A 12,988-nucleotide genomic window follows, 5' to 3' on the forward strand; every position below is an offset into this window, starting at 1 on the left:
AGCTCTAGCCCTAACCCTACAATGTTGAAATTTCTTACTCATGCTACACAAAATCTGGAGAGAAGAACCTCATGGGCAATTTTGTATTATAGATTCTGTATCAAATCCAGCACTTAATGAGCATTTAATCTATGCTTATTGAGTGTGTGATGAATTCATATTGTCTTCCAAACTCCTGAAATACACAGTGTTACTTGCATTATACATGTGAACGTGTCAGTCTCTTTTACTTCCAAAGGTTATCTATTGGAATACCTTATTTTTTTTCAGATTCACACTATTAACCAAAATGCTATATACATTGTGTGGCCATTACATACATATTTGCTCAAATGTTTTGAAAGTTTATATAGTTTTCTCCTAGTCTTAGGGAGTTGTATATATGAATGGGGTTTTAACATGGGATAAAGCAACACAAACACACGTAAATATACACACATGTATACACATACACACATATAAATATATATACAACATACATATATACATACATACACATATACACGTATATACATAAACACACATATACTTGTATATATACAGATATACATATCTATATATACACATGCCCTCTAGTTTTTTTTTTGTTTTTTTTTAAATTTAGAGAATACTTTATTAGTTTTTGTAATCAAACCCACATAGATAAGACCTTACATATTTAATACAGTGTGTTACCCCTGTACAAATGGAAAAAACTTAAGTTCAACATTTCTAGACCAATATGGCTGTTAATTTCTGTACAGTGCCAACTCAACACAGTAAACGGGGATACTTTTTTCCAAAGTTGACAGCACAGGTAAAGTTTCAAAAAATTCAAATTATATATCTGTATATATATATATATTTATATTTATATAAAAAGACCAATAATAGCAGTGTGTTATGCATCAACAGCAGCAACCGCTTTTCCAGGTTCTGCAGTCATCTGAACAAAACTGTAGAGACATCCAGCACACTCCATTAAAAAAAAAAAAAGTAAAAAAACAAAACCCGAGAAAACAGCACAGTTCTGTTACTCTTGTGGTACCTGGCACCATTTTTTTTTTTTAAATTAGCTTCTCAATCATCATCTGGAAAGAAAACATTCTGAGCAACATCATTAAAAACAGCTCTGATAAAGCACGGTCACTACTACGTATCATAAAGCAGGTACAAGCTATTTTACATCCACAGAGGTATGATACAGTACTGTCCTACATCTATAATACTAGAGGATACAATTTAAAAGGCATTATTTGAGACTTGATTCTACTTTTCCAGCAGAGGGCCCAAATGATGGTGTGACACAGCTTTGTAAAGAAACATACTCTAGACAGGATTTCCTTTCACTAGTGGCACAGTTCTAAGGATTCATTCTCTCCATGAATGTCAGCTAAACCCGTTATTAAAAAAATGAAATATCCTTAGAACAAAACCGTATAACCACCGGATTCACATGAAGATGACCTAGTGGAGACAAGCTGGACCTCACCTTACCAACAAGCTATCAAATCTGTTATGTTTAAACAGTGAGACCTCCAAGGAAGGAGATGCCAAGTAGTGCTTCAAAGCTTCGGACCACAATCAAACACAGCATCCTTTTCAACAGAAGCAGAAGCTCATCTGAATATGCTCAAGGATGCTGACATCAACATTTAATCATCTCCTCACTCATCCAGGAAGAAGGGGAGATCAGTTACTACTGTATTTTATTGTGTTCAACCAAATCACTATGTTACAAAAATAGCAAGCTGCCATAATAAAAAATAAGGCTCCTCTATCCAGCACCAGATAGCATCATTTTACTTTCAAGCCTAGAAATTGCACACGTGTGTATAAACCAACCGAAGATGAGGATTGAGAGTTCATCTTGGTGGATTTTTCCTTTGATGAATATGAAGTGTCCTTCCTTATCTTTTTTGATGACTTTTAATTGAAAATTGATTTTATTTGATATTAGGATGGCTACTCCAGCTTGCTTCTTCTGACCATTTGCTTGGAAAGTTGTTTTCCAGCCTTTCACTCTGAGGTAGTGTCTGTCTTTGTCTCTGGCCCTCTAGTTTTTTAATCCAATCAATAAATCTCTGGTTTTGACTATAGCAGATGTAATAAAAGTTCAAGAAGGGGAGAAGACCCCACAATGTCCTCTACCTATTGCTCTTCTTGTTGAGCTCCTGAGATGAATGTAACGATGCTTCAGTGGATGCTAATGAGTCTGGTGCTTTGTGTCTTATTTTCTCCACACCAACCCTGGATAATAAAGCATTCATTTAGCTCATTATCTTTTAGAGCTTCCTCTTCTGGGGCCATGACCCTTTTCTGAAGGAAGGGTAAGGAGACTGTTGCCACTATATGATGATATAACTGAATTCATCTTTAGCTCACAGGACTGCCCAATTCAGCGCATGTGCTGAATCTCTGCTATAATGGGGGCTACCTTACTCTATGGGATGCCTCTCAATGGGAGGTCAAAATATCCCCATACATCTTCATAGATAGTGTGGTTGGCAGGGATCTGTGGCACCAATCATCAACTCCAAGAAAAACAACTTCCCATTACTAACATCCTCTGTCCGAACTGTAAGGGATGAATGTATGCATGTATGAAGATCTTATATCTCTCACATGGCACTGGGGAGCAGTGTTACATCTTGTGGAGTTTCGGTGTGTATGTCCTGCAATGGATCAGGGGAATCTGACACCTCCTAAAGAATCACCCAACACTTTGTGCTGGTTACTTTTGTTGCGGTGTACTATGTGAAGGTTGTCTTTGTATTACTCAATTATTAATTCTATACTGGCAGAGAGTTGAGTACTGGCCAGATTTGGGTATTATGATTCTCATGGTTCATCCCCTGCCTCAGTATTTTGTAAACATATACATTCCTCAATCACTGATTGGCTCAATGCAGATCTTATGGCCAGTAGCTGGGCAGGAAAGGGAAGGCAGGACTTCTGGTGTGAGAGATGGTCTCAGGGGGTAGAATCTAGGTGGGAAGATTCACCAGCAGGACACAGAGGAGGTTGGACTTATTGGGGTGGGGGGAGGTAACTGGCCACACGGCAGGACATGGACTAGAATAAGTCAGATGAGATACCTTAGAGGTAGCCTAAGCTAGGCTTAAGGTATAATAAGATTAATAAGTCTGCCCATTATCTAATAGCTGGCAGGTTCAAGAAAGCCTGGCAATGTAGTTTTATGTCTGTTTGATATGCACTAGAGTCATTTGGGAAAAGAGAACCTAAATTGAGGGAATGTCCCCATGAGATTGGTCTGTGGGGAAGCCTGTGTGCGTTTTCTTAATAAGTGATTAGTGTGGGAGGACCCAGGCCATTGTGGGTGGTGCTACTGTGGGTGCGATGTGTATAAGAAAGCTAATAGATACTGCATGGATGAGCAATGCTAACTTAATTAAGCAGTGTGTGTGTGTGTGTGTGTAACATTAATAATTAAAGAGGGAGTTATTAATTTGGGAGGGGGGATGGGGACACAGGAGGAGTTGTGGGGCAGGAGAACCAGTAGTAATGGACATACAGTGCCCATCTAGGAAACTCTTAAATTTTAAAAATGCTGGATGATAAAATACTTATTTTACTCTAAATACCTCCTTTCTTCATTTGAAGTGTGCATATAGAAGAATAAAAGCACCTCCACCAAAACTGAAAACCTTCACGATTCTAGAGCTCAGGATGGGCTGGGTGTAGTCTGGGCCCAGGATCCATGCTACTTTGGTCCTATTTCCCACATCAGGAGATGCGTCTGACCTCCTTCTCCTTTGTCCTGTCAGTGAACCCTGCCGGAATGTTTCTCTCACCGGATCTGCAAACTACATCACCTTCTTTATGTGCCTATTATCCCAAAGGCTCATTTGCTCCCATCTGGAATATCGCTCTGTGTGCCGTTGACTTTCAAATAAATGTTTAGAGAACGTCGGAAGGAGAATGGGACAAATAGGAGACCTTGTAACGCTGCAGCAAAGAACCAGTGAGAGACACAGAGAGTTGGCATTAGAGTGTAAAAAAAATGGGGGGGGGGAGTACCTTGGAGATGATTTCCCAGTTTCTAGGAGAGGGCACAGAACAAGAAGATTCCAAGAAGCCCAGTGGGATGAGCCTGCCTGGACTGTGAGGGTTTACTGTGTGCTATGGGCATTCCTAAGCATTGCCAGTGCTCATTCACGATCCTCCTCCGAAAGTCCTGTGAAGGATGTGCTGTTATTCTTACTTTGTTGTTATTCTCACACTTTACGAAGGATGGCATGTGGTTTGAGCCCTGAAAACATGCTTCTGAGTTCATGCTGTCCATCACGGTAGCAGGAACTAAGTAAGGCAGAGACTGAATGGGAGCGTGGATGCCTTTGTTAAACATACAAATGAGGGTGAAACTTTAAAGTGAGCATCTTCGCTAAGGCTCAACACAGAGACACGGGCAGCGTGGATGCCTTTGTTAAACATACAAATGAGGGTGAAACTTTAAAGTGAGCATCTTTGCTAAGGCTCAACACAGAGACACGGGCTGAGGAGCTCTGATGACCCAGCTAGGCAAGGGAGGCACCCACATCAGTCAGAGGGAATCAGGGAAAGTTTTGACTTCAGCACAGTCAGAAATAAATACAACAGATGAGAAAACAGTCCGCTCTCTTATAGTTCTAGGATAGCATCTCTAAACTGCAACCATTGTTTCTGTCTGAATTCATTGCACTCGACATGGTTACTGTCATTTGAAATGCTACTATTCTTGCTTTAATTATCATTTTCTACAGAGAAAGGTGGGGCTTTGTTATTGTTTTTGATGTTTTTTCCCTATGCAGTTAATGGAAGCCTAGTAGGGCTTAAGAGAATAAATTTGTGAGGAACAGACACAGTATAGTTGCTGGGATAAACATCTGAAAAGATGGTCTTGGAGTCTGAGTTGGCTTGGAGCAGGACAGCTCCTGGAAACTGAATGACTCAGAAGAGGGTATGAAGTCAGGGGACAGAGAGCAGGAAGTAGGAAGCTGCAAAGTCGCTGGTTGGTCAATCTATCTATCAATCAGCAACCAAGCCTTTTCTACAGGCAGCCAGCGCTCTCCCCTCTCCTTAAGGCAAGAGAGGACAGCTTTGCCAAGCACCCCAAAGTTATTTGGCTCTGTACATTTTCTGTGCACCTCCCAATATCTCTCTGTCCACTGTGAACTGCTCCCCCTCCTTCTCAGGCCCCGTCCACTTCCCAGCCTCAGCCCCCATCTCTACTAACCACAGAAGCTTACAGGAAAGAGTCACCTGCTACTTATTTGTACTATCTTTTATCTTGGGTTGTCCTAAAACCCAAGTACCAAAGCATCCACAGATAACCACACAAGCTTATGTGAGGTAGTGTGTCACGTGACCAACTGACCAACCCACACATTGAGGTCAAGGAGGATGAGATGCTTTTGTAGACAGTGTGTGATTTCAAAATAAATAAATAAATAAATAAATAAGTTAATTAATTAATTAATTAAAAACCATGAATGCTGGTCAAATTCTAATATGTAAAAGGTTTCTAATCCTTAGAAATGAGGATTCGAAGGTTGCCTTTTGTCCTAGAGGATCAGCGGGGTTTCTAGGTTTGTGTCTATAAGAAAATAAAACCAATCATTCTTAACACTTACCATTGATTCACTGCTGTGGGTGGTCTTACTGGGGCTCACAGGAGCCACTGCAGGCAAGTGAATGTTGCACAGACCTGTTGGAGCCGAGAAGATAAGACTTATGTCATTTGGCTTTTACGTCAGCCAATTGGAGAAGCCTACTTTAAGGATATTGATTTGAATTTAATTTCGATTCTCTAAACAAAAAAAATTTACGTAATGCATCTTAGTTGGCAATATGGATTGGAACAGTGGAACACAGCAAAAAGCAAACCAGAGGACGCTTCCTGGAGCTAATCCTATAGTATTACCAGAAATCACCAACTTCCCCTGTTATTTTTCTGTTATTAAAAGGGTCAGTTGGTTATCCTAGACCTCTAAGGCACCATGCCTTAAAGGTCATCTCTAACTAAATCCCTTTGCAACCTGAATATAGATATGGCCCTACCAAGTCCGCTCCCTCAAGTCTCCCTGGGACCACACCACTAGAATAGTGACCAAAGCTTACCCTGGACTGGAGTCCGGCTGGGTGCAGGTACCTACTTCAGCTGGTTGTGAAATCTCAGGAAGAATGCATAAGCTTCCAGAGACAAGCACATCCTTCGAGCAATTCCTTCCCCTGAGTTGACTTAGAACATCTGTTCCCCTTTAGCTTCTTCCCATTCCGTTCAAGCCTTCCCTTCTCCTGTCCCTTCTGCCTCCTATCAGAAGCACAAAAAAAAAAAAAAAAAAACCCCAAATCATCCACTTGCAGCATCTCCTAATTCCGCCCACAGCAATGCTACATTTAAAGAACACACATTTTGTTTTTAAAATGTACTCTGCCAAAGGCCCTCCCAAGGAAAAGTATCCTCACCCTCCTGGTGCCAGTCCAAGTGTTATTTTTCTCTCAGGCTCTTCTCTTCCCAGATGACTACACTTTTTTGTTGGTGTTTCTCTGCAAGAGTGTTCAAGACCTTTTAAGAGTGAGAAAAGCTACCTGAGTTTGCAGGCTACTTCTGTGGGGATCACAGCCTTCAGAGTGAAAATTTACTTGTTGCACAGAAGATGGGCAAGGTGTTTGAAAAAACAGGAAGCACCTGTCAGTGTGTGGCTTTCTTCCTGGAGGCAGAACACTCCCTCTGAGGTGGTTCTAGAAGCTTCTGGCTGCTTCCACTATGAACTCTAAGACTGTAAAGTTCCCTAGGGAACAAGGAAAGACTTCTGAGGGGCAGGGTTATCTGGAGACTACGATGGAAGGGTGAGAATGATGGTTGTCCATAGCTTTTCTAGTTTTCCTTTTTGCTGTAGAGATTCGTTAATGTAGAATGAAGCTGAGTGGTAAATTGCAATGGGGAAGTTCCAAGCACATGAGAACTGGAGTAGCATGTTAGGTATCTTCGTGGGCTCCTGTAATAGGTGCATGCTTTCACTGATTTTATTCAGTGAACATGATCTATTCCAGTCAGAGAGACCTCAGGAATGTACTAGGGACAACACAAATACGTATTTCTGCACCCCATGTTAGCCTTAAAATGAACTTTTAAGGCGCCACGTTTCACATTTGCATTTCTTTTGCTTTACAAAATGTTTATTTTATTTACTATGCGTAAGGGAAGGGGTATGTACTTGCTCATTCGGAGGTCAGAGGACATCAGGCAAGATTTGGTTTTCTCTCTCCATCATGCAAGTCCGGGGAATCAAACCCAGATTATCAGTCTTGAAGTAAACACCTTTACTCACTGAGTCATTTCAGCCCTTCATGATTTCTTTTCTTGTTCTTTTCTTTAATTCTCATATGCATGCATGTATATGGTTTAGTAATGTGTTTAATGGAAACACTACTGAGACCACACCCCCTCCTTGAATTTGAAAGTTCTAGGCTGTTAAGCTGGTCAGGCCATCTTGTGATCATATGTACTAGCTACATCTAGACCAAGCAAGTTGTACCTCTGTTAGCTAACTAGATTAACCAAATCTGTTGACTGGAGATACCTAATTGCTACCACGCTAGTACACATGTGGCCATAGAGAAACGGATTACAGATTCCCAAAGAAGTATTACCTACCACGTTGGTTTGCCTAGTGTTGGTAACTGTTTTCACAGCTGGGGGATAGAGACCACATGAATGACACGGGTAAGTGATGAAGCTCTCATGTAGGTATGGAAGACAATATACATGTTTACCAAGACTTCAAGGACTTTAGTTTCTTCTTTTAGAAATGTAAATCTGGGAGGTAGTAACCTACCTATTCTTTCAACATGCAATTTTTTTTGACATCTTAGGCAAATCTTTTTCTTAGGGAAACACGAGACTCAGAAAATTGCCCAGTGAAGGTAGCTGTAAAAGCAACGCCTTGGGAGAGAGCCTGAGCACACTTGGTTTCCTTGGGTGACTGAACAAAGTGTTGAGGGGGAGGTGTGATTATGAAGAATCAGGAGAGGAAAAGCTTCCAGTACCTTCTCTTGCTCATCCCTAGAAACAAAGTGCCAGAGCAGCCAAACAGCGTGCTTGAGAACTGACCATTCCTTCAGAATCGACATTACTACAGTGGATAAGATTTCAAACCTTGTTTGAGTAGAATTGTATTTCACTTGTGTCATATATAAAGCAAAAGTTAGTGAGTCCTCTAATCTTCCCAGTGTCAACTATTTCCTGCATGTTCCTGGCCAAGCTTCCTGGATTATAGACAGCCTAATTGATCGCTGCTCCTGTCTGCTCACACACTGCTTTTCACAGCTGGTCAGAAGAAACCCTGGAGTACCAGAGAATAAGGCCCCCCTCTTTGTAAGGAGGTCAGAGGTTCTGAAGGGCATTCTGTACACAGCATAGGTTCAAAGCCAATGAGGAAACATAAGAAGAAACACCTCTTGTGACTTAATAGTGCCCATACTAGGGTTGAAAGACTCATTTTTATAAGAAAAGTTTGAAGAAAATGTTACCCTGATTAAAACACACACACACACACACACACACACACACACACACACACACACATGTGCATGCACACCTGTGAACAAACAAACCCCAGTAATTTGTTTTGGGTTTCTGTTTTTGACACAGGGTCTCTCCACATAGCCCACCTGTCCTAGAACTCACTACATAGGTCAGGCTGGTTTTGAACTCACAGATCTATAAGCCTTTGCCAGCTAAGTGCTGGGATTCAAGGTGTGTGTCACCATGCCCAGTCAAGAGGCAGACTGAATTTTGACTTGGAAATGATTCCCCCTGGAAAAATCAAAGGAGTTGAGCCCTTTCTGTTTTCAGCAAACCTGCAGGCATAGCCATGTAAATGTTGTAATCAAAACTCTTTGATGGTTTGAATTTGAAATTCTCAAAATAAATACTGCTGATTTGTTGGTAGACTTCACTGAAAGAAAGAGCAATGACTGAGGAGGAAGGAGCCAGGGCTAAATTCCAACTGTGTCACATACTAAGTGTGTGAGCCTGGGTGGGTTGTTGAACATTTTTGCAAGATCAAGTTTCCTTTCTCATAAATGGAAATAATTTTCATACCTACTCAAACAATCATCACGAGAACAGAATTATGGAAGCTCGCAGAGCAGGGTAATTATCTCTCCAGGTTCTAGTGCTGGATTGCGACTAGAGCCAAAAGACATAAGATTGATGTTGGAAAGGTCACTTTTGTCCCTGGCATCTTGTATACCAACAGTGAGAAGATTCTACATGCCCTGCCTTTGAATGACCTCCCAGATGGCCCTTCTGAGTGAAGGCCATCAATTCAGGAAGGTGTTCTCCCGGCTTCACATGTGAGTTCCCTTGACTTTGTATCCGGTCACTGGAAAGAGAAGAAAATATTTCTTCTAAGGTTAGAGTGAAGTTCACAAGTGACCAGTTAGCTGCTCACTTAGTTTTAATTTGCCTTAAAGGACACTTTCCACATTGTATGAATGACTAAAGGTATTCACAACGAATCCGGCTATTATCTAAAGGCACTGGCAAGGGTGGGTAGTATGAAGTCCAGGATTGACTCCATTACCATCCCCTAAATGGATGTCCTGGGACAAGAGACTTCACTTTGCTGAGTTTGTTTCCTTTTCGTAAAGTGTGAACAACAGTAGGATTTTTCTCACAGGGCTCTTAAGGAGATCTTGAAGTGATAGGAGAAGAAGAAAGAAACAGAAGAAAAGAGAAAGAATAAGAGGAGTGAAAGGAGGGGTGAGAGAGAGAAAGAGAGGAGAGGAAGAGGGGGAGGGGTGCAGAGGAGGAGAGGAGAGGGAGAGGGGAAGGGAAAGGGTAAGGGGGACGAGGGGGAGAAGGGGAGGAAGAAGAAGAGAAAGGGAGAGGGAGATCGTATATATGCATCCTGTTTACATATGTTGGGGATATACTCAATCATATTTTAAACAAATTCCAATACAGCACCTACTGTGTAATGTGCTGTGTTATGTTTTAAAGGTAAAAGAATATTCCAGATCACTGGCTTAAATTGGAAAGCACAAATAAACATACTGATCATCACTGATTAATACAAAGATAGACTGGAAGAGGTCCCAAGAATCAGGAGAAGAAATTTGAATGGGCTACTTGGAAGAGAAGTGTTGGGACTGAATGATTAAAGGTATTCACGACAAATCGAGTTATTAACTCAACTCTAAGCTATGAAGAACATTGTGGACAGAGAGGAGAAGTTTGTTTTCAGAGTGTCATTTACCCACCAGTAACTTTTGGGATCCTCTACAGTAGCTGCTGCCAATCTGGAAGTAGCCTACTTCTGAGCTGTAATACTCGTGTTGGAGTTGGACAGACTTGGTAATCCATAAACTGAGATAGACAATGCTCTTACTTCTTCCAAATCAGCAGCACGGACTGAGATATGTAACACACTAGAACAGAGCAGCTATATACCCTGGCTCTAGTGTTGGGTTGAGACCTGAGATTGATGGAAAGAACACCTTCCTCCCTGGAACCTTGAACAACTTCAGCACAAGACTTCTTTATTCACTCTATTGATTCAAAGAGCAGTGTCCTCCACGAATTCAGCCAAGAACATATTCTGCCTGGACATCCTGTAGCCCAGTTAACACACAAAATTAGCAACCACAAGGGTCTAATCCCTAAGACATAAGGGTTTTACTTTGTTTAGAAATGAGATCCTATCTGATATAATTATGCTAACATTGTACTATAGGACCCAGTATCCAGTAATCCAGTATCCAGCATGAACTTATTAACTAATGAAAAGCAGTAATTTGGATATATGTGTGAGTGGGGGGCACAAACAGAGAAACAACATTTTTTGAAGACGGTGTAAGACATTGGCGTAAGGAGCCGGATCAATCCAGGACTCCCAACGAAAGGACAAAGGGACTTAGTTTTGTGTTTTTGTCCAAGAATGGATTTGACAAGGCCTGTGTGCTGCTGGAGCCAGTGTCTCAGACCCGACTGTCACACTCCCCAACCCCCGTACCCTGTGCAGTGGTTATCAATCCTAAAATAGCTATACCTGAGGTATCCCATGTTCTCTTTGCCAACACTGTCTGACCTAGCTCTCTGCTGATTGGTCATCCCCCCTTGCAAATAGTGTATATGATACTATACTTCTTAGTGCTTGGATGAAGTCCCCTGCTTATGCAAGACCTTCTGTCCCCAGCTGTTGCCCATATCTGCTTTATTTCTCTTACCCAGTTCTCCCACTCAACACCTTGCCGTTTGGGATGTTAAACGTTAGGTTCACATGCCAAGGGAAGAAAACCAATAAGGCCATAAAAGCACCAGACGCTAGGGATGAGCATGGAACACTGGGTTGCCAGCCCCTGGGAGGGACCAGTCCTGCTGACACCTTCGCTTTAGAGTTTTGGCTTCCACACTAGAGAGAAATACAATTTGTTAATGCCATCTAGCTTGTGGTACATGGTCAAGACAGTAGAAAACAAACAAACAGACAGACAAACAAACCACAAACAAAATACTACAGGGCTCCAACTACTGTGTATGAGGAAGGGTAAGTTCTGAAGGCCTCATAACACTTCACTTAGAGAGTTCTATAAATCAATGGACCAGTTCTCCATCTTTGTCTGTGTCCCTGTGCTGCTATAATTCAACATTTTTTCCTAATGCGAGGCTCTGCCTTTCTGTGGCCCCGGAGTATGTGACTTGTTTAACCAGTGCGACTGGGCAGGGTGACCCAGTGTCAGCGCTAGGCTTGGATCGTAAGAGTCTGAGAGGATGCAGAGGGTCCCACAGAGCAGACACTCTAGCCAAGCTCTTCTCGTTAACGCCGAGCTTATGAGAAATGAATGTTCACATTCAACAGCTCTTGGGGTTGGTTATCCAGCACTGACTGACACGACTGCTTTCATTTTCTGATCTAGTTTTGCTTGTGGGATGTGAGAGTTCATTCTGAATTTACTTCATGTTTGTCAAGAGAGAATTATAAAAAAAACATGACACAAAGGGGGCCTTGGGCCAGCCCAAGATTAAGATGATTAAGACTCTGGGTGCCTCAGAGTATGTACCAAAATTTCATGTGTCTTGTGCTCTTAAATGATGGTTGTAGTCGCACTATCCTGAATTTCAAATGTGAAAAGAGTTGACCATATAAATGTTTTGTAGAAAAACAAACAAACAGACAAACAAACACCTTAAGATATAATTTTGGTTCTGGAATGCCTCTTTTCTAAATTCTGAGCATCCTCATTTGTGACATGGAAGTGACCCTATAGGTTTATATGTATAAAACCTATGATCGCATCAAAGGCAATGACAATATATGAGTGCTAATGCATCACCTGGACCAAACTTCCCTGGGTGTCTTCAAGACATAATGGTAAGAAAGGAGATAAGACTTCTGGCAAAGACAAAACCAGATCTTCCCACATCCCCTTTTCTTTCCAAAAACTATTCATACAATACTCATACAATAGTAGGATTTCTATGTTCTCCTTATTCAAAATAATATCGTTTGTTTATTGTTTGAGAATTTTATGCACATATACATGTATTTTAATCATATCTACCCCCATTTCCCTCCTCCAACTCCTTCTGTTCCCTTCAACACCCCCCTCAAAATTCATATCTTTTTAAAAGTTTATTTAATGCTGACTCCAGTCAGTGCTGTCCATGAGAATGGGTGTGCAGCCCATTTTTTGGGGGGAGAAGCAAACTCACTAGGACACACACCTGGAAATAAAGGACTCTCCCTCCAAGAGTAGCCAGCCACTAACAGCCAATAGCTCCTGGGGACATCATCAGCCCCTCCCCCTCCCATGCTGGAATGTTGTTTAGCTGGATCCCAAGAAGGTCTTGTGCAGAGAACCCCATCTGTTGAGTTTATGAGTGCAAAGGCCCTGTTGGGTCCAGCATACACTAATTCAAGTAGTCCTCCCCCATTTCTGGCTTTTCCTGAGCCATGGGGCAGCGTGTATGATACATACCTCTTGCTTCAGGCTCTGC

At 41.7% G+C, this 12,988-nt stretch overlaps 1 non-coding gene across 50 annotated transcripts in view; it reads right to left on the reverse strand.

The window, feature by feature from the left end:
* The window catches only part of LOC134479596 (uncharacterized), a 107,550-nt gene extending 100,906 nt beyond the window's left edge, over positions 1-6,644 (reverse strand). For 16 of the 50 annotated variants that reach the window (XR_015625385.1, XR_015625351.1, XR_015625377.1 and 13 more), the window contains exons 1-2: positions 6,448-6,644; positions 5,613-5,686 (exon numbers count right to left, since the gene is read on the reverse strand). This is a non-coding gene — a transcript (uncharacterized LOC134479596). Of the gene's footprint in view, positions 1-5,612; positions 5,687-6,099; positions 6,293-6,447 lie in introns of all 50 variants that reach the window. The other 34 variants (XR_015625391.1, XR_015625393.1, XR_015625395.1 and 31 more) reach the window with 7 other exon arrangements.
* Between the last annotated feature and the right edge of the window lie 6,344 nt (positions 6,645-12,988).

This window comes from Rattus norvegicus, chromosome 7, assembly GCF_021556685.1.
Source record: "Rattus norvegicus strain SHRSP/BbbUtx chromosome 7, alternate assembly SHRSP_T2T, whole genome shotgun sequence".
Taxonomy (NCBI): domain Eukaryota; kingdom Metazoa; phylum Chordata; class Mammalia; order Rodentia; family Muridae; genus Rattus; species Rattus norvegicus.